This window comes from Tenrec ecaudatus, chromosome 18 (genome assembly GCF_050624435.1).
Source record: "Tenrec ecaudatus isolate mTenEca1 chromosome 18, mTenEca1.hap1, whole genome shotgun sequence".
Classification (NCBI taxonomy): domain Eukaryota; kingdom Metazoa; phylum Chordata; class Mammalia; order Afrosoricida; family Tenrecidae; genus Tenrec; species Tenrec ecaudatus.
The window spans coordinates 72,679,426-72,699,240 of NC_134547.1; positions in this window are offsets into that span (position 1 = coordinate 72,679,426).

The window sequence follows — 19,815 nt, forward strand, 5'->3', positions numbered from 1 at the left end:
AGCTTTTGAGAGGAAGAGAGGACAGCAGCCGAGTCACCTGCTCCCTAGGTGAGCCAGCATGCCCGCCCTGACCCAGGACCACCATCTCACTCTTTGGGGGGGGGGGACGACACTGGAAGCAGTCTGGACTGGCCAACACACTCCCCAGGCCTCCCCCACGGCAGCCATGTCCCCAAGGCCCCGGTACACCAGCCAGAGCCAGCTGGCCAGGGACAGCACCACATCCAGGAGAGCTGTGGCCATCAGTGACCACATGGCCAACAAGTGTCCCATAGAGGAGGGCCAGGCCATGTGCTGAGGGCCTTCCGAGCACAGTGAGGGTCTTACAGAGCTTCCACTATGAGATGTCACCACTGGGGCTGGGGGGCTGCTGACCTCGACCCCCCCCCCAGCCAAGGCAGAGCTTTGTGATGTGACAGAGACCAGCCTGTCCCTCCTCCACCCCTATTGCCACGTCCAGTGGGGGGGTCCCCCGGAGGAGGCTCAGCCTCACAGAGCCACGCTGCCCACCAGGTTCACCTGTTCACCTACCTCAGGTAAGGAGGCGGGGTGAGGCCAGAGAGCAGATGGGCTCAGAGGGGGCAGCCAGGCCCACTGGCTCCCAGGGAGGGGGCTCGGAGTCAGGTCGGCTGGTAGCTCAGCTTGCCCTGGTGGTTACAGGAAAGAGCTGGGACCCAGGGCCAACCTGGTGATGATGGGTTCACTGGTACTGTCTCGCCCCCCACAAGAGGGGCCCCTCAGAGGAGACTCCCAACAGAACACACCTAGCACCCACAGTCTAGGACCCCAGAACTCACCAGGCCTGGGGTGCCCCTATGCCCACTCCCAGGCCAGGCTGGGCCATGTGCTCTTTCAGAGCCGCTGACTAGCTCCACCCCCTGAATGCCTGGGGCCAGCCTGAGTGCACAAAGTGGGGACCACTGGGGATCCCCAACCCCATGCCCTCCTGTGATTTGGGGCTACAGGGAGACCCCAGCCTTGATTGACAGCCTTCCTGCCTGTCTGCTCCCAGCATCTGTGCCCGGTGACCTCCACCCACCAGCTCCGGGGCCACATCTCTTGTTCCCCTCCCTCACCCAGCCACTGCCCATCTCTGAGGGCCCCTGTGCTCTACACTCACCTCACAACAGGTGCAGGAAGAAGGGATCCAAGTCCTGCAGGCAGGCTTAATCCCCACAATCCCTTCTAGATCCGTTTTCTCCTCACTGAGTCACAGATTACCATAACCAGGTGGCTTAAAACAACAGAAATGTACTCTCATGGACGGGTCAATCCTGGGCCTCGAAGCCTGGGCTCACCACGCAAGCCCAGGGGAGGGGGTTCTGCCCGCTGGCGGGGCTCCTTGGCTTGCAGCCAAGTCACTGCTGCTTCCCTCACCACCACCACCACCACCTCCTTTGTGTCCTGCATCCTCCTTCTGTCTCTTGAAAGGGGGGGTTAGTCCTAGGGCTTAGATTCCCCCCCTCCTTAATCCTCGATTTCCGCTCCAGACCCTTCATTAACCCTCGCAGCACTGAATGCTTTTCTGCATTGAGTTTTGTGTTGAATCAATGTGTTTTCCAGATGGAAAACTATTTGCGTGAAATAGGGAAAAATAGCTTTTTGGAGGCGATAATGGAATTTAAAGGAGCCCCGATGGCACAGCAAGTTACACCTTGGGCTGCTAATCAAGAGGTCAGCAGTTCAAAACCAGCCGCCGTTCTGTGGGAGAGGAAGAGGGGCTGTCTGCTCCCATAGAGAGTCAGTCTCACAAGCCCATGGGGGCAGCTCCATGCTGTCCTATAGGGCCGCCATTGGTCTGCGTTGCCTCGATGGCGGGGAGCAAGAATGGATTTTAGTCCAGTTAGTGGGACACATGTTTCTCCTGAGGAGCATCTGAGGGGCTTTGAACTGCTGACCTTGCAGTTAGCAGCCCGATGCCACCATGGCACAGGGCCCTGGGGTATGCCTGGACCCAGCACCACCGGTGCTCACCTGGCGCTCGCTGGTTGCTCAGGGCTGGGAGCAGAAAGGCTCTCCCTCCCAGCGTGAGTGTTCAAACATGTGAACAGAGAAGCGTGTCATTTGCAGGGTAACACCTTTGGAAAGGGGGCTATGTGGTCCTAGAAAGCTAGTGAGAAGGGGAGGCAGAGATGGGGAGATGAATGAGCTCCCAAGATGTGAGTGTCCTTGGCGGGCAAGTCTAGCCAAGTGGGGAAGCCCCCAAGCAGGAGGCCAGCTGGCGCTCCTGGGAGGCAGCTGGGGAGACCAGGGGAGGACCGAGAGGAGAGGGGAAGTCAGCTGAGGTTGGCAGATCTGAGGGGAGTAAGGGGCTCCAGTGTTTGGTCCCTGTGACTTCCAGCCAGGGTGGAGGCCGAGAGGGTACACCACAGTCAGGGCAGAGATGGCCCAAGGGGTCAAACTCTGCTGGCCTACAGCCCTGCAGTGGGGTCTGTAGAGGGGTGGGGCACACAGAAGGAGTCAGGAATCTCCAGGGTGACTGGGAAGGGGCAGAGCCAGCCACTCCTGCCAGGGAGCTGCCAGAGCACCTTGCCAGCCCCCGAGAGAGAGGAGGCACCTGAAAGCTCTGTTCCAGGGCCAGCCCGCGCCCTCCTCCTGCTAGCCACTACCTGTCTGAGCTGGCAGGACACGACAGGACCCAGGATGGGCCTGGGGCCCAGCCCAGGAGGAGGAGAAACTGCCTGCTGGGATGCTGAATCCCTGAACCTCCAAGACACTGCCCCCTCCTTTGGAGCCCACTGGCCCCATGGCCCTGCAGCCACAGCTGCAACAACACCCCACCCCCTCCCACCCTCCAAGAAGCAGGAGCCAACACCGCTGGCCACATTCTGGGGACCTGCTGGAGTTGGAGACAGCTTTCTGACAGGCATCAGGGACAGGACCCAGAGACTGGGTCATGTGTAAAAGGAGAGAAGGGCGCTCAGAACAGTAAAGCCCCCAGATGCAGGCCTGCTGAGGACTCCAGGGCCCAGTTCTGCCACGGGCTCCTCTTCTGTGGAGCAGTGGGCTAGGCACTGAGGTGGTAACCACAAGGTCTGCGGTTTGAACCCACTAGCCACTCTTCAGGAGACAGATGAGACTTTGTACTCCTGTAAAGAGTTACAGCCTTGGAACGCCAGGATGGAAGGCAATTTGAGGGAAATAGGGAAAAATGGTTGGGTTGGGTTGTTCTGGTTTGGTTTGGTTGTTTGGTTTTTTGAGTCATCGTGGGTGACCCAGGAGGGGGACAGTCCTACCCTGTCCTACAGAGTCACCGTGCACCAGAGTCGACCCCATTGCCCGTGTGTCTGGTTTTTGTTGTGAACGTATGTAAAAGCAGGAGCCCTGGTGATGTGTTGGATTATGTGCTGGGCTGAAAGGTCTGCAGTTCGACCCCACCAGCCACTCGTGAGGAGAAAGATGAGACATTCTCCTCCCGGAAAGAGTTACAGCCTCTGAGGGTAAGGGAAGGTGGGAAGAAAGGGGAGCCACTGATCTCAATGAGCGACGTATAACTCACTCCCGCCCAACTGAGGGGCATGGGCAACAGAAACGTGGGTGGAGGGAGACAGCGGACGGTGTAAAATATGAAATGATTGGAATTTGTGATTTATCAGGGGGGTGCGAGGTTGGGGGGAGGACATAAAGAGGACATAAAGCAGAATGAAAATGATGATGGCAACGTATGTGCAAACGTGCTTGATGCAAGCGATGTATGGGTTGTGATCAGAACTGTGAGGACCCAGTAAAATGATTGTAGAAAGAGAGTGGGTGACCCAGAGGGGCAGTCCTGCCCCACCCTGCAGGGTCGCTGTGAGTGGTCCTCCAGTGAGAGAAGCTGATCTGGGTGGGGGTGATGGTAGTGTCTCTGCAGGGGGATGGGGCCCTGCTCGCTGCTTCAGTTGCCCCACGTCACCCAGGTCACACAGCCAGAAGCTTCCCTCAGTGGGTCAGCTCCATGTCCCAGCCCTGTGTGGTGCCCCCACCCCCTTCCAGACTCCCTAGAGTTCTCCATCCCTGCCCCAGCACCCTCCACAAACATACCACATCCAGCACCCAGGCCTTGGCAGGCGCTGGCCCCCTGCCTAGAAGGCAGGGCCCTGAGTCTCCAGGCTAATTGGGGAAAAGAGGGTGCAGCTGAGGTGAAAGGGTGGGGCGAAGGGGCACAGGAATCCTTTGGGCAAAGTCAAGGTTGCAGGAGGCCCTGACTGCGTGCTAGTTGGGGGGTGTGGGGGGCGGGGTGGATGGCCCTGCCCCAGGTCCCCATCTCCCGCTGATGAGCAGGAACAAGAGGAGGCCTTGAGCAGTTCCTTCCTTACGTTGCCACCGACGGGCCGGCTTTGAAAAGCTCAAGGGAACAAAGCAGGAAGGTGATGGGTTTGTCCGTCCACACACGAGACAAGGCAGTGGGACTGGCTGGCATGATCCCAAGGTGGGTGGTATGAGCCCACACAGGTGCCTTGGGGGAAAGGCCTGGTGCTCTAGTGTCCCAAACACAAGCCAACAGGACCCCCACCCCCACCCCCAACACAGCTGTGCTAGGATGGGCTGTCAAGTTGGGGTCGTCTGGAGGACAGCTGGGTTTTCAGATAAGAAAAGAGCTAATGCCCAACGTCCTTGTGGAGGGCTCCTGCCGGGAGCAGCCACCCTCCTCTCTCCCGCTGAGTGGCAGGTGCGTGTGTCCCATTGTGCACAAGGCCAACACCACCCTGGGACACGCGGCTAGAGATGCATGTGCAGAAAGAGAAAACCAGTGAGCTCACTGCCTCCAAGTCTGCAGATGTACGGGGACCCCGCAGGACAGCCCTGGGGGGTTCCAAGACTACATCTTAGCGTAGTAGACAACCTCGTCCTTCCCGTGAGGAAGAGCAAGGAGTGGTTGGGGATGCACATTTAAAAAACAAAACACAGATCCCTGCCACCGAGGCGATGCCGACTCACAGCGACTCTATAGAATGGGGTAGAGCTGCCCCTGTGAGTTTCCAAGTCTGTGACTCTACGGGAGTAGGAAGTCCCAGCTTTCTCCCAAGGAGAGACTATCCACTGACATTGCAGCTAGCAGCCCATCCCATAACCCCCACACCCCAAGGCTCCACATAAGAACTGGCTGGGAAGATACATTCCTTCAGCCTCTTTCACAGAGGGCCACTGGACACCCCCCACCCCCACCCACAGTGTTCCCTGTGTCCTGGTCAGGAGTACAGGAGTATGGTCTCCCTCCTCTCCCCCCCCACCCCCACCTGCTGTTGCTCCTGGCTTGCTCACAGCACCACCTCCCCCCACCCCACCCCCAACGCCAGCACCTGAGGAATGTCTGCAGAGGGTTCCCTTCTGGCTTGCCGAGCCTCACTGCCATCCTTGGGCATGCAGCACCCCACCTGGTAGCACAGACCCATCTGTGGGCCCAACAGAGCCCACGAGGAGCTGCAGGTTCCAGGGCGGGCACATTTTATTACCCACAGATGGTCAGGGACACTTCTCTCACCCAGTCACTGACTGAGAGGCGCCAGGCTTCCTCTGGATGAACCGCCGCTCATGCTGTTAGCATGTTTTCCGTGATCTGTTTGTATGCAAAGGGCAGAAACATTCCCACTGTACATGGAATCTTTGAGAGAATCTCGTGCACATGCAAAAGCTGGGCCTGGAATCAGGGAGACCGAAGAAGAATGATGTGTTGGCGAGGAATCTCGGAAGTCCCTTGACTGTCCAAAGTTCAAAGTGATCTGTCTGGGAAGGAGCGCGGCCACGGGCACTTAGATGGCGAAACTCCAGCTCATGGACTGGAGACAGGTTGTCAGAAGAAACCGGCCTGGTCCCTGGGGAAAGACATCAGCCTGTGAACGCAGCGGGGCCAAGAAAGAGAGGAAGACCCTGCACCTTGTGGATGGACACAGTGGCTGCATGCACGAGGACCGCTGTGAGGCCGGCACAGCACAGGGCAGAGTTGTATTCTGTTGAACAAGACATCGCTGTGAGCCGGAACCAACCAGGCGGCACTGAGCAGCAGCAACGTGTGTGGGAAATGCACATCCCACTGTCCCACTGTCCATTATACCTGTGTGGGTGTGTGTGTGACACAGGAATGGCGTTTTAAGGTAAAAGATAGTGTTATGGTGATAATTAGGAACTAAAGCTATGGTTAGGGATAGGGTTAGGTTTTTAATGTTTAGGTTAGGATTGTTTGGGGGTACAAAAAATGTCTCTGTGATACTATAAAGAGAACATTTATTGGGTTTTAAAAGGGACACAGACATGTCATCCGATACAGGAAATCAATACAGTGTTGGAGGATTGGCCATCGGATGCTATTTAAATACAGGGCAAAGGGAACTGTCACAAACTCACGATTGGTGGCAGACGAATATATTGCTCTTGGAGGCAGGACTGCACATGGATAGAACTTATGGGGCGGCCCAGGGGCTTCCAACCAAGGCAGTCAGGGTACAGCTCAGAGGGCACGACTCATGACTATGCGGCCCCCATACTGTCCCCAGGGACCTCCATCAAAGACACCCTGTAAAGTCCCTATAAGGGACTGCCTCTCCCAGGGCTGGCTGGAGAGGGTAGAGGTGACCCACTTTCCTGGGCACTCTGCCTGAGGGCAGGATGACCCGCAGCCTTGGTGAGCGACCAGATGGGATTCAGTGGGGGCTTAGCTGTCAGAGGAAACCAGCCTCCAACAGCCAAAGGGCCAGTAGGCGCACTTGTATGGCGACAGTATATGAAGATCATAGTAAATAGTAGAGCACAGTAGAGGAGTGAGCCCTATTGTATGGTAGCGTGCTCACCGCAGCCCCTCTTGATGGTCCATGTGGAACTGGCAGAAGAGAGAGAACTTTTAATCTCTTGGGACATTGATGTGATAAGACATGCTTATTCAGTAGTTACAGGCGTCACAAGGTAGGTCCCTGAGCTCACAGGTGAGGAAACCTAATACCTGCCTTGGGGGAGGTACCAGTGGGGTTGGGTGGCCCAGCAGGAAGAGAGAACAAAAGGATCATGTCTGCTTCTATAGTTAAAGCTGCCTCTGCGTAGCCATCAGCCAGGTGCTTGTAAGAGGCACCTTTGAGGCAGCACTATTAGGGGAAGATAAGTCGGGAGCAATATTACTTATGAGAATGTGACTGGGACTTACCTCCAACTCACAAGGGTGAAGGCCTCCAGCCACCCCAGAAACCCAGCCTACGGGGCTTCTTAATCTATGAGAACAGAGGGTTCGTTCATATGCACATTCTTCCCGCTCTTTGCCCCCACACCCAGTCTACTACGTGGAGACGCTGCGAGTGAACTTTGGACTGTCACTGTCATTCATGACCGCCTATGGAACCGGAGTGCCCAGAAGTTCAGTCATTTCTGACTCATGGGCGACCCTGTAGGACAGGGTAGACTGCCCCCATGGGTTGCTGAGATTATAACTCGGGGAGCAGGAAGGGCCCGCTCTTTCTCCTGTGGGAAGGTAGGTGGTTTCCAACTGCCCCCTTTCAGATAATCCACTATGCCACCAGGGCCCCTTCCTGGGAATATCACCCTTGCTACCAGCAAGTTGGTGCCTACTCTGGGCCCGGGCAGAACTGCCCCTGAGGGTTTCTGAGACTGTAACTCTCTATGGAACTAGACAGCCTCGTCTCTCGCCTGCAGAAGCGGCAGGTGATTTCAAACTGCCCACCTTGCGGTGAGCGGCCCAGCCCATAAACACTATGCCACCGGGCCTGCCCTCCTGAATATATCTCCAAACCAACCCAACTCTGCCAAACTCACCGCCTCACCGCGACCTATCGGACAGGGTGGAACAGCCCCTGTGGGCAGAACACCTGGTGTGTAGCTGGGGATAAAAAGCCCAGTCCCAGTCCCAACCCCTGAGGATAGGTCCAGTAGCACGACAGTGGTGGAGTAGCAATGAAAATACTTTTATGGTTGTGGGGTCACTACAACATGAACTGTGTGAAGGGTATTAAAACTGTATTAAAGGCATTAAGATGGTTGAGAACCACTTCCCCAAGGGCAGGGGTGTGATGGTGTGGGAGGCAGAAATGCCTTTTTGGGGTCGGGAGGGTTGGTGCAATTCCTCACCTTCCCTCCAACCCTACAGGACATCCTCGCTGCCAGCCCTGCCCCCTCCTGGAACCAGCTCCTCCCCTCCTCCCAGGGAACAGGAAGTGGCCTTGACCTGTATCCTTTCCTGAAATCCCGTCGGCATTCCCCCCAGACCTCCCCTGGCCCTGAGGAGGCAGACCTGAGCCGGATTCCTGGCCAGCCAGCCCTAAAGCCAGCACCCCACTCCTGGACCCTCGGGTGCAGCACAGACCCCTCCTCTCAGTTTCCCCAGCTTGGTTCTCACCTGGCCCCCTCTCCGAGGTACTGCTGCATGCACTCCAGGCTACTCCAGCCCACCACTCCATGCATTCCTCGATGACAGCCTCTTCCTCCTTCAGCACCAGGTCTGTGCCAGTGCCCTCCCCTAGCTCACTGCTGGTGTGGAACCTTCTGGTGGCTGTCAGTGAAGGGTGTGGAGCCCTAGGGAGGTAGTCGTTCCAAATTGGGTTGCAATCCGTCTGGTCGGCAGTTCCAAACCCCCAGCAGCTATGTGGGAAAAAAACGGCTTTCTACTCCCGTCAGCAGTCAGCGTCGCACGCACCCGCATGGGGCGCTGTTGTTAGGTTTCTCTGGTGGAAAGTACCTCGGTTTTTGGCTTTGCAGGAGCAAGTATTCACACCAAAGCCTGGTTTATGATCCAAGCGGATTTCATAAAGGACAGAAGTTTTGGGTTTGATAATCACTGAACAGGGGCAACCTGGTGGCACATGGGCACACCCACACGTGGCAACCTGAGGCCAGGGCGACCACTGCTGAGCAGGCACAGGACAGGAGTGGAAGGGTGAAGAAGGGGGGAAATGGGCAGGAGGTCTTGCGGTCAATGTATTTGAGGCCTCTGGCTGGAAGGCATGGTGGAAGGTATTGGTTGACCCTGTTGACTGAATTAAGCCCAGGTGTGCTGCTCACCTGGCTCGGGCTTGACTTGACACGTGCCCAGTAAGTCTGTGGCTGGCTCAGGGCTCACCTGATTCTCTTCCAACCTCATGTAGGGGGCCTTCAAGCATGCAGATGGACAACCCCTGTCCCCACTTCTTGCTACCTAACACTGAGCCAGCATTGACTCCATGGCAGTGAGTGAAGGAAGGAGCCCTGGAGATGCTGTTGGGTCAGTGTTGGACTGCTAACCTCAAGGTCTGCAGTTCAAACCCACCTGCCGCTCCTATGGAGAACATTGAGGCTGATTTACAGCCTGGGGAACCCAAAGGGGTAGTTCTACTCTGCCCTACAGGTCAACTTGATGGCAGAGAATCAGTGAAGGGTAAGGGTGTTGAGACCCCTCCCCAGGGGCCGTGGCCACTCCAGGAAGAAAGCAGCAGGGGCCTCGCTCCCAGGGCATGTTCCTGGTGTGTGGGGCAAGTGAACATCTTGCCCGTAGCTTGAGGGACGCTGCTCTACCTGGGACTAGTCGTGTCTTGTGACAGCTCCCTCTGAGCACAGACCGCTCGTGCCCAGGATTCAGGGCAAGAGTCCAGCCGCCATGGACCACCAATCTCAGCGGGAGGGACGCACAAGAGGCGAAGAGACAGGGCCCTGCCCTAGACTGGGGACCACTGCCCTGATCAAGTGGAGAAGGCGTCGGTGTCCCCAAGCGAGGTTCAGAGACCTCTCTGGCCAGAGGCACAGGCCCATCATCAATGATGATGATGAAGCCAGGCCCAGCTGGAGGAGGTTCACCTCCAGTGCCTCCGATCGATTCCAGCACCCAACCACCTCCACCTGTGCTGCAGGTCAGCTGAGACGAGGATGGCAGGGGGCCCCTCCCCCTACAGCAGATACCTCAGCACCCCAGCCAGGCTGCACCTTCCACCTCCAGCCTCCAAGGGCCCTGTCCAGACCTGACAGTGCCCGCTGCCAGGCGCCATGCAGGGTCAGATGGCAGACTGCCCAACACGGAGAGTGAGAAATTGACGTAAGCAGCCCAGGGCCTGTCAGGTCCTGCTCCGACATAGCCCATCAGCGAGGCATGAATCTCACCAATAAAGACCCAACACCCTCCTTGCTCTGCGGCCCCTCACAGTGGTGCCTGCCTGGAGCGATGCTCCAGCGGCTCCCCTCCCTGTAAAATGACCAAGAATCATTTGATCTCCCGCTGCAGGGAAGGGCCCAATCCTGGTTGTGCCCTCATCTGGTGATGAAGGTGACGATGGTGAAGATGACAGTGGGAGTGTGTGTGTGTGTGTGTGTGTGTGTGTGTGTGTGTGTGTGTGTAAGCTCCAATGATGGTGAAGAGGGTGTCGTAGTGAGGAAGATGATGGAGAATGGTGGAGGTGATGAAGACGACCATAAAATGAAGATGAAGTAACAGTGATGGAGATGGTGGTGGTGCGAGGAAGATGGCAGTGATAGTGAAGACAGACGATGGGGATGATGATGGTGGAGATGAATATGATGGTGACAGCAATGTTGAAGATGACCATGGGGACACTCAGGAGGGTGAAGAGGGTCACAGCGGTGATGGAGATACTGGTGATGCTGTGTAAGGTGGTGGCGGCCACAAGGAAGGTGAGGACGACGACCACCAACCAAAGCAACCGCCACAACCCAGGGGAGCTTGGTCGCAACTCAGGTAGTTAGGTCTCCACCCTGGGCAATCGCGGGAAGTCGCCAAGAAGGCCCTGTGCCGGCTTTGGGGATGAAACTGGAGGAACAAGATAAACGAGACTGCGGGGGTCTCCGTCCACGTGTGCAGCACTGCTCTGGCCACCCTTCCACGTGCTTATCTCAGTGTTGCCAACAACAGGACCTGCCTCTGAGGATGCTGGGAAGACTCATTCAACCGCGCATCTGGTAGTCAGTGTAATGGCGTCTGGTAGCAGGTGTAATACATCACAGCTTGTGTTGCTAGCCTCTTCTGGCCCCAGAGCCACCCTGCCACCTCGCCCTGAGCTCGTGGGGGCCCAGACAGCCTGCCTCGGAAGATCCTCACAGAGGCTGCCCTGAGGCCCGGGGCTCATCACCAGTTCAGTGAAGACACACCCCGTGGCCCTTCTAGGTGCCCACAGGGGCAAGAGTCGGGGTTCACAGGTTAGAGGGAGATCTGAGCTCATAAACAGGTCACGGGTCTGCAAGCACCCCGACTCCACGTGGACAAGACACAACTCTGGATCCCATACTGATTGCTCTCTCCAATGCCCCATTGTGGTGGGCATTCCTCACTCCCATGAACCTCAGCGGTGGTGGGAGTCAACTGGGACCACTGAAAGCCAATGGGGTGCATCTCTTCCCAACACTATTCATCAGGTGGAATCCATCAACCTAGCGGAAATGTTTACACCATGGGAATTGGTAGGCACTGCACATTGAGACTTCTGCATTGACTGCTGACTCTCCTGAGCAGGCTCTGATTTTGATCCATCGTCAAGTCCAGTAGATGGCTAGCTCCAAATGGGCCAAGGCTCCATCCATCCTTCCATCTTCTCTACTTGCACGGCCAGCATCCTAGCGCAAGTTCTCTCTGAACGGCCGGTACAGCCTCTGATGTCTCCTTGCTCAGTCATGAATTCCCCAGCTCAAAGCCCCCAGCCTAGTGCTCCCCATTGGGAGCCTAAGCTTGGCTCCAAGGCTCCATGCCAGGTCCAGGGGGTCCTCCCACCTCTTCCCTACAGTGTCTCCAACAAAACAAATCAATGGGACCCAGAGTTTCTGTCTGAACTATTGCTCTGCCTGCGAGGATATAGCCCAGGACCCGCATCCGACCATGGTGTTGGCAGGAAGGAGGAGAATTCAATACCGCACCAGCCCAAGGCCAGTGCCACAGGACAGAGGTCAGACATGCCTCCAACCTCCACCCCTCTCCACCCTATTCAGACATCAACCAGCCCTCCCACCGCTCTCTGTTCCTCCTCTGGGTTCATTCATTCTGCTGAGTTCATCCATTCATTCAAAAGTCAGAACTTGGACAACTCTCGCAATTATCGTTTATTCAGGAAGCTACCAGCTGACAAAAGTCAGCTAAGTGTAGGACTGCAAACTGCAAGGTTGGTGTTCAAAGTCATGAGCCTCCTCATGGGGGAAAGACGAGGCTCCTGCTCCTGTGAAGATATACAGCCTTGGGAACCCTACCTTGGATCGCTATGAGTCAGAATTGATGCTGACAGCAGTGTGTTGAACAGGCTATAAAGTAGTGTGGTAGTTGTGTGTGTGTGCGTGTGCCCACAGCAGTTCTCAGACGTGCTAGTGGCAGGCACCTCTCTCTCTGATCCTCAGCCTCTCAGCCACGTGGTCACTTGGCCTCTGCCTAGCCCAATGGGCCCCTCTGCTTCACGGTCTGGGTGTCGCGGCCTCTGCTATCTCTCCCACCTGAGACAAGGATCTCACACAAGGTCTGCTGGCAGCTTAGGGGCCATGGGATTCTCTCACCCTGCTTCTGGGGTGACTCCTTTCTCCCCAGAGGGATGGTAAACAGGCCAGTCCACTGTCTGTGTCCACCTGCCTGCTAGGCGTGGTGCATAAGTACAGCGACGTGGGAGAAGAGCAGTGTTGAATCTGTTTCCAATCTCCGCAAACACCACCCTGCCCACATCCCCAGTCCCATGCCAGCTCAAGTGCCACCTCTCCAGGGGGACTCCATGTGACTCTCCCTGATGTCCTGTGTTGTGAAGTCAACTCTGACTCACAGCCACCCCATAGGACAGAGTAGAGCTTCCCCTGGGGGTTGCCCAGGCTTTCATCGTGTGGGGGACCAGCCTCCACAAGCAAATGGGTCCCAAGGGGCGGTTATGTCATTGAAGGGTCAGTGAAAGAGACTGAATCAGACAAAGCATGCAAGGGCCCACCTCTTCCATGGAGTCTGGAACCAGAGAGAGCACGTGAGTGCATTCTCAGGCTTATATAGTCGCCAGGCAAGCAAACCACGCCATACACCTCCGTAGCAGGAAAAGGAGGTGCTCAGAGCCCACACGTGACAGGAAGACAGGTGCTAGACTTATGATGGTGCTTAGCCTTGGTGGTCCCTTCGCTGGCTTGACCTTCGGTGGCCCTGAGCTCTTCTCCAGGGCAGCAATCTATGATCCTCCTCAGGAGGGAGCTGGCTGTAGTTAGGGTGTGGGACAGACAAGAGGGTCTGGTTGCTCTCTCCGGCAGACAACCTTCAAGCATATCGTAAGCAGTCGTGTGCTTGCTTGTAAGAAGCATCCTAAGAGTAGCGCTATTACGGGGGAGACTGTGGGGACGATTTTGAGTCAGAAGAATGTGACTGGGATCCATCGCCAGCTCACGAATCTGAAGGCCTTCCTCCTCCACCAGTCTGCCTCCCCGACTCTTTAAATGCGAGCGTGGAGACTTTGCATGCATGCATTCTCTTCCTGGTTCTCCGTCCCCGCTCCCCCACCCCCATCTTAATGGGAACAGATACCTCAACTTTCTCAGGAGGAGTGGTTGGGTGAGTCTGAACCGCCCAGAAACCTACAGGTGAGAGTCCTGACGTCTGACCCGCAGCATCACTAAGGTTCTTAGCCAACCCCCATAATTCTCAGCAAAGCCCCACTCGCTGCTGCTGTCTTTTGGCTTCACTAGCGCCTGTGCTGTGACTAGCTCGGGGAGACCCCAGGCACCATAGCAGGCCGTGATCTGGGATGGGCTCTGCAGGATCTCCAGGCTTCTCTTCAGAGGCACCTCTGAGTGGACTCAAACCCTTAACCTTTCGCTAGCAGCCCAGCACACTGCCAGCTTACAGGGTCTCCAGGGCACAGCAGGAACATGGAAGCTCTCGCTGCTGTTTGGGACAGGGAAGGGGGGCAGAGCAGAGGGAGGGGGGTCCCAGTAGGGCAACAGGATGGGATGGGGGAGGCAGGTTTGCCATCCTCCTGGTAAGGTTAGGAAGAGTTGGGGAGGGGGCAGCGTGAGGAGCCCTGTGGGGTCATCTGCAGACAGACCTCAGGAGCCCCAGCCCGTGATCTGGGCCTGCAGGAGGTCAGCAAGTCAAGTGCTGGTGAGATGCTAGCCTGCAGAGAAGCCTGGCAAGTGCCATCAGGTACCTCTCCCCAACCTGCCCCTGGCCCATGACCCTAAACTAGGCTGCCGAGGCCCTGACCCCGACTGTCCACACAGGCAAGGTCCTGGGAGGTTGTGGACCTGAGAGATGATAGGGAAGGCAAACAGGGCTTTGTTTTTTCAGCTGCTCCGGGGCCAAGTCACAGGCGCCCTGATGGTGTGTGTGGTGGTTCCGCTTTGGACTGAGAGCCATACCATGGGCAGTTCAAAACCACCAGCTGCTCCAAGGGAGAAAAGGTACTCTCCTTACTGTTCCAGTCTCGAAACCCACGGGCCAGTTCTGCTCTGTCCGATAGGGTCGCCATGAGGCAGCAACAGCTCAATGGCCGTGAGTTTGCTTTTGAGTGGGGCCGCGAGGAGGCCTGGTGCTCCGTGGGTGATGCACGGAGCCGCTCCCCCCGAGATCGGTGGTTTGAACACACTAACCATTCTGCAGGACACGGAAGGCAGACTGATTCTGAAAGATGACAAGGTGGCAGGTCTCTGGGGAAGCCTGCTTTGTTGTTGCTCATTATGAGTCAGAATACGCCACGGGGCAGTGGTCAGGGGAAATGAGGCAGCTGCTCTGCACCAGGCCTGGGGTACAGACGCTGGCTGGTAAGGACAAGGGCCGAAGGAGGCTGTGGACAGCCCACAGCTTGGAGCCTGCAGGCCTCACTGCTGGCTGCAAAGAGACAGTGCAGGACACACAGGAGCCTTAGGGGCTTGGAGGCAGGGTGGAGCACAGGGATCTGGGTAGTAGGGAGAGGCATGCTAACGTCCCTGACAGCAGGGTCTGGCCCACACGCTCACGTTCACACAGACAGGCCTAGAGCACATGCACAGAAACTCACACATCCACACACTACATTCACACACATACTCACAAGCTCACATTCACACAGACAGGCCTGGAGTACATGCACATACACCCACTACATTCACACACATACTCATGCTTACATTCACATGTACAGGCCTGGAGCACAAGCACAGACACACACACACACACACTACATTCACACACGTACTCACATGCTCACATTCTCATGTACAGGCCTGGAGCGCATACACAGACACTCACACACACTCTACATTCACACATATACTCATGCTTACATTCACATGTACAGGCCTAGAGCACAAGCACAGATACACAATACAGTCACACATATACTCACATGCTCACATTCACACAGGCCTGGAGCGCATGCACAGACACTCACATTATAAATTCAAACACACACATACATTCACACAATACAAGCCTGGAGCACACATACACAGATACACATTCATATGCATACACACAGAATATGAGCCTGGAACACACACATCACACACTCACATTTACACACACGTTCACACTCACAAGCCTGAAGCACACACACATGTTCACACTCACATTCATACATACAATACAAGCATGGAGATCACACACACAATACAAGCCTGATGCATGTACACATTCACACACACAATACAAACATGGAGCATACACTCACACAGAGAGAGAATACAAGCCTGGAGCACACATTCACACACACACACTCATACACAGAATACAAGCCTGGAGCACACACATTCACACAAACAATACAAACTTGGAGCACACATTCACGCTCACACACACACTCACACAGAATATAAGCCTAGCACACACACACACGACACCAGCCTGGAGGAGATGGAGGCGGCTGTGGTGACTGCATGGGAGAACTCTCCCTTCCAGGTTCACATACAGCCGATGCATGTGCACACACCACGCGTTCGTTTGTCTGTCTATCTGCTTGCAGAGGCTGACATGCAACTGTGATGCTGGGCAGACTTCTCCAGAACTTACAGGCTAAGATGGACCAGGAAGCAAGGTGTGGCAGTGAACAGGGAAAGCCCAGGGTGGGCGCGAGGACCCAGCAGTGTCCTGTCCCATTGTGAGAACCTGCATGGCCGGGCCCACAGTCAGGCTGCAGGATGCCCACCGTGGACTAAGGACCCCCCACGGGCCCTGGGGGGCTGAGGGGAGCAGGTCTGACTAGTCCTGCCCCCTAAGCTGGGGGATGGAGGCTCAGAGATGGGTTGCAGGGCTTCAGGCCCTGGGCAACACTCTCGCTACGTCCATTCCGTCAGTGAAGGGAGCAGACGGGCCCTCGTGCCAATGAACTGCTTCCAGAGCCTGTTCCTATAGCAGACACTAGTTATACCGAGACAGGCGCCCAGCTGGCAGAGCCCTGAAGGCCCCAGCAAACCCACCCAGTGGCTGCAGACGTAGGGGTCTGCGCCCCAAAAGATCAAAACCAAATGCAAGCCCATGTTCACCAAGTCCATCCCAGCCAATAGCAGCCTCCGGAAGGCACAGCGGAGCTGCCCCATGGGGTTTCCAAGGCCGCCTCTGTCCGCTGAAGCATTGAGGACAGGCATCCACAAAGACACCACGGTTCATCCCTGGTTGCTGGGGTGGCCACAGCAGAGCCCTTTACACACCCTGGACAGGACCCCTGCCCACCCTGATGCTCCAAATACTGCCACCAGCTCAATTTTGATTCAGAGTGACCCTACAGGGCAGAGGAAACCAACCACGTGGGTTTCTGAGGCTATCAGTCTTTAGGGGAGCATACAGCCTCACCGTTCACCCACGGAGCAAGCTGGTGGGTTCGAACAGTTGACCCTGCACTGAGCAGACCAACTCATCATCCACAATACCACCCTAACAGTGGGGCTGGTCATCCACTCTCCTGCCGGCACCTTCCCCCTAGATTTAGTTTCTTGGCTTCTTGTAAACTGGATGAAGGTTTCCAGAGGAAAGCCGTTTTCCAGCCAACAGTCCAGGCACATCTTAGTTGCTGTCACTGATCTCAATGTCTCCATGTGACCAGCACGTCCCGCACCTCTGCCCTGTGGTTCTGGTCTCCATTCCTCCTTCCTTCCCTACTCTCTGCCCTTTGGCCTTGAGTCCTTGCTGCCTTTTGATGACTCAAGGAATGGACACCCCCCACTTATAAACCTGCCTGTTGATTGGCTGAAAACCAGTCATGGGGTGAGTCCATTTCCAGGCCTGAAAGGGGACTGAGGGCCATAGCCTTGGTCTCTGTCTGGCCAGCAAACTTGGGCTCTTTGAAGATTTTGAGTTTTGTTCCACATCTCCCACTGGATCCAGGATCTGCTTATGGGATCCCTCTCCGAGCAGCTGGTGGTGGAAACCTAGAACCATCTGCTTTTCTGGTTCTCAGGGTTGTGGGGTCCCATGTTCGAGTGTCTATTACTGGTCCATTGAACAAATCGCTTCCACGTGCCTTTGATAGTCCTCATCTTCATTAGTTGCACCTTAGATGGCTGCTCAGGAGATTTTAAGACTCCAGTCGCTCGTCACCAAAGCAGGGTGCAAAACGATGTCTCGGGACGTCAAGGTGACTCAGCACACAGCATTGTCCACAAAGACAACCTCCTGCTCCCTCTGGGTTTTTAAGGAAAAGGAGCCCTGGAGTTGCAGTGGATACATACTCCGCCGTGGAGCAAAAAGCCAGCTTTCTGAACCCATGAGCTGCTCCAAGGAGAAAAGGCCTGGCTATCCTCCAGGGAAGACTATAGGCTTGGAAACTCAGCGTAGCAATGCTGCTGTGTCCCACAGTCCCCATGAGTCCCAATCAACTCAGGCAGGGCGTTTTAAGAAAAAGAGTGGGGAATTTGGTGGGGTTGGGTGGGGGAGTGTCGTGGGATGTGGCTGCTGGTTCTTTCCACGTGTCCCTGTGCCCTCTCCAGCTTTAATGGCAGTGGCTCTGGACCCCCAGGATGACCTGGCCAGGCCCTGGTGGCCCTGCTGAGGCTTTGTGCCCCACAGACAGACTTCTGAGCATCGCCCACCCGCCTCTGCTTCTGGTGGCCTCAAGGAAACCCATCAGTGGCCCAGTTTCATCATTGGTAAACTAGACCTGTTGCTGGGCATATTTGCCCATCTCTCAGGGCCAAGGGGATAATCGATGAGATCATGCAGACAACCGGGCTCGGCACACAGAGAGGCTCTGGGCAAATATTGGCTGTTGTATCACGTGCTGGCAGGATGTGGGGAGAAAAGGGTCGCACCTCTGACCAGGGCCCATGCCTCTGTGGACTCACGTGGAGAATAGGATGCCCTTGCTGTGGCTTCCTGGCTGGCCCTGGCAGAGGAGGGCAGCTGTGCTGATGGGCAAGGTCTTCCAGCTGCCCACCGGGGCATAGGAAACTTGGACAACCTTGCCTTTGCACCCTGGGATGGGAAGGAGACAACCCTTTGTTTGTGAGACTTTAGTCCTGATTCTGGCGCTGTGTGGCCTCAGGCCCCAGAGCACCCTCTCTGAGCCCCTGCTGGGGAGTAAAACTCAAAATGAAACTCACTACTATGGAGTCAGTGACAACTCATAGGACTAGGTAGACCTGCGCCTGTGGATTTCCCAGACCATAAGTAACTCTTTAGGGGGAGTAGAAAGGTCCCATCTTTCTCCAGGAGAGCAGCTGGTGGTTTCGAACCGCCGACTTTGCAGTTAGCAGGTAACCCCTGCACCACCAGGGCTCCTAAAACAAAGGCTGAGGTCCACCAAAATAAATGCCTTCTTGGGCTCACAGAATCCAGGACATTTCCCAGACACCTTATTACCCAGGTAGGAAAGACACAATGAAAACAAATCCCATCAGGTCATTTCCCTGGTCCCAATAAATAACAAGCCCTTCCAAATGCCCTGTGTGTGTCACATGGACAGGGAGCCTGCCTGACCCAAGAGAGGCTGGAAATTTCAGATCCAGACTTGTTTTCAGAGAAATCCAATGACCCCCCTTGAACCACACGGGTTTTGAACTGCATGGGTCTGCTCAGACCCAGAGTAGGTGTTTGTCCTTCATCCCACCCCCAATGAAAAGTCGTGGCGTTACAGGAAAAGTCAATTGCTTCATGTAGGCCATTGATTGGGGCTGCCCAGTATGTCAAGATAGATGAAGCCATCCGGTGTGAAGATTATTGAGAAAGAGGCCAGGGAAATTTGTGAAGCTGCCACTGCAGCCACACCAGCAAGAGCAAAACAAACAATGGCTGTACTGTGACCCCCATGGTGTGGACAGCGCGGGACTGGGCGGTGCTTCATTCTTGTCGTACATCGAGCTGCTGTGAGTCAGGACCAACTCGACCACACTCAGCCACTGGACCCGCGCCCCCCCTCCCCCCCAGTTACTCTGAGTATGTTTCCCTGCTTATCTCTCCTTCCAGCAACTCCACCTCGACCATCCCCATCCTTGCAGTGCCGGCGGCCGGCTGGCGCCCCTGGTTGCAGCCACTGAGTCCATCCGTATCCTTGAGGGTCTTCTGCTTTTTCCGCTGGCCTTCTCCAAAACAAACTCACTGCCACGAAGCCAACCTGGAGGACAAGGTAGAACTGCCCCTGCGAGTTTCTGAGTCACTAACTTTGTATGGGAGTTGACCCATCTCTGCCTTGGAGCCACTGGTGGTTTCGAACCTCCAAATGTACAGATGTCAGCCCAGCGCATAGCCACTACGCCACGAGGGATCCTACAAGCATGGCTTCACTCACACTAAAACCATTGCAGGGGACATGCTTAGACTAAAGATGTGGTGCTGTATCTCAGATTCAGAGTCACTCGTATTTTTATTTCCGTAAACCTTTCCATCATGCCACCGGCACATCTCAACCTCAGTTTGGAATTTTCTGCTCAGGAGCCACTTGTGGGCCAGGCAGGTGGGAAGGTGGGACAGTGTCAGGTGGCACCCCAGATCAGGAGCCCCCCCAAAAG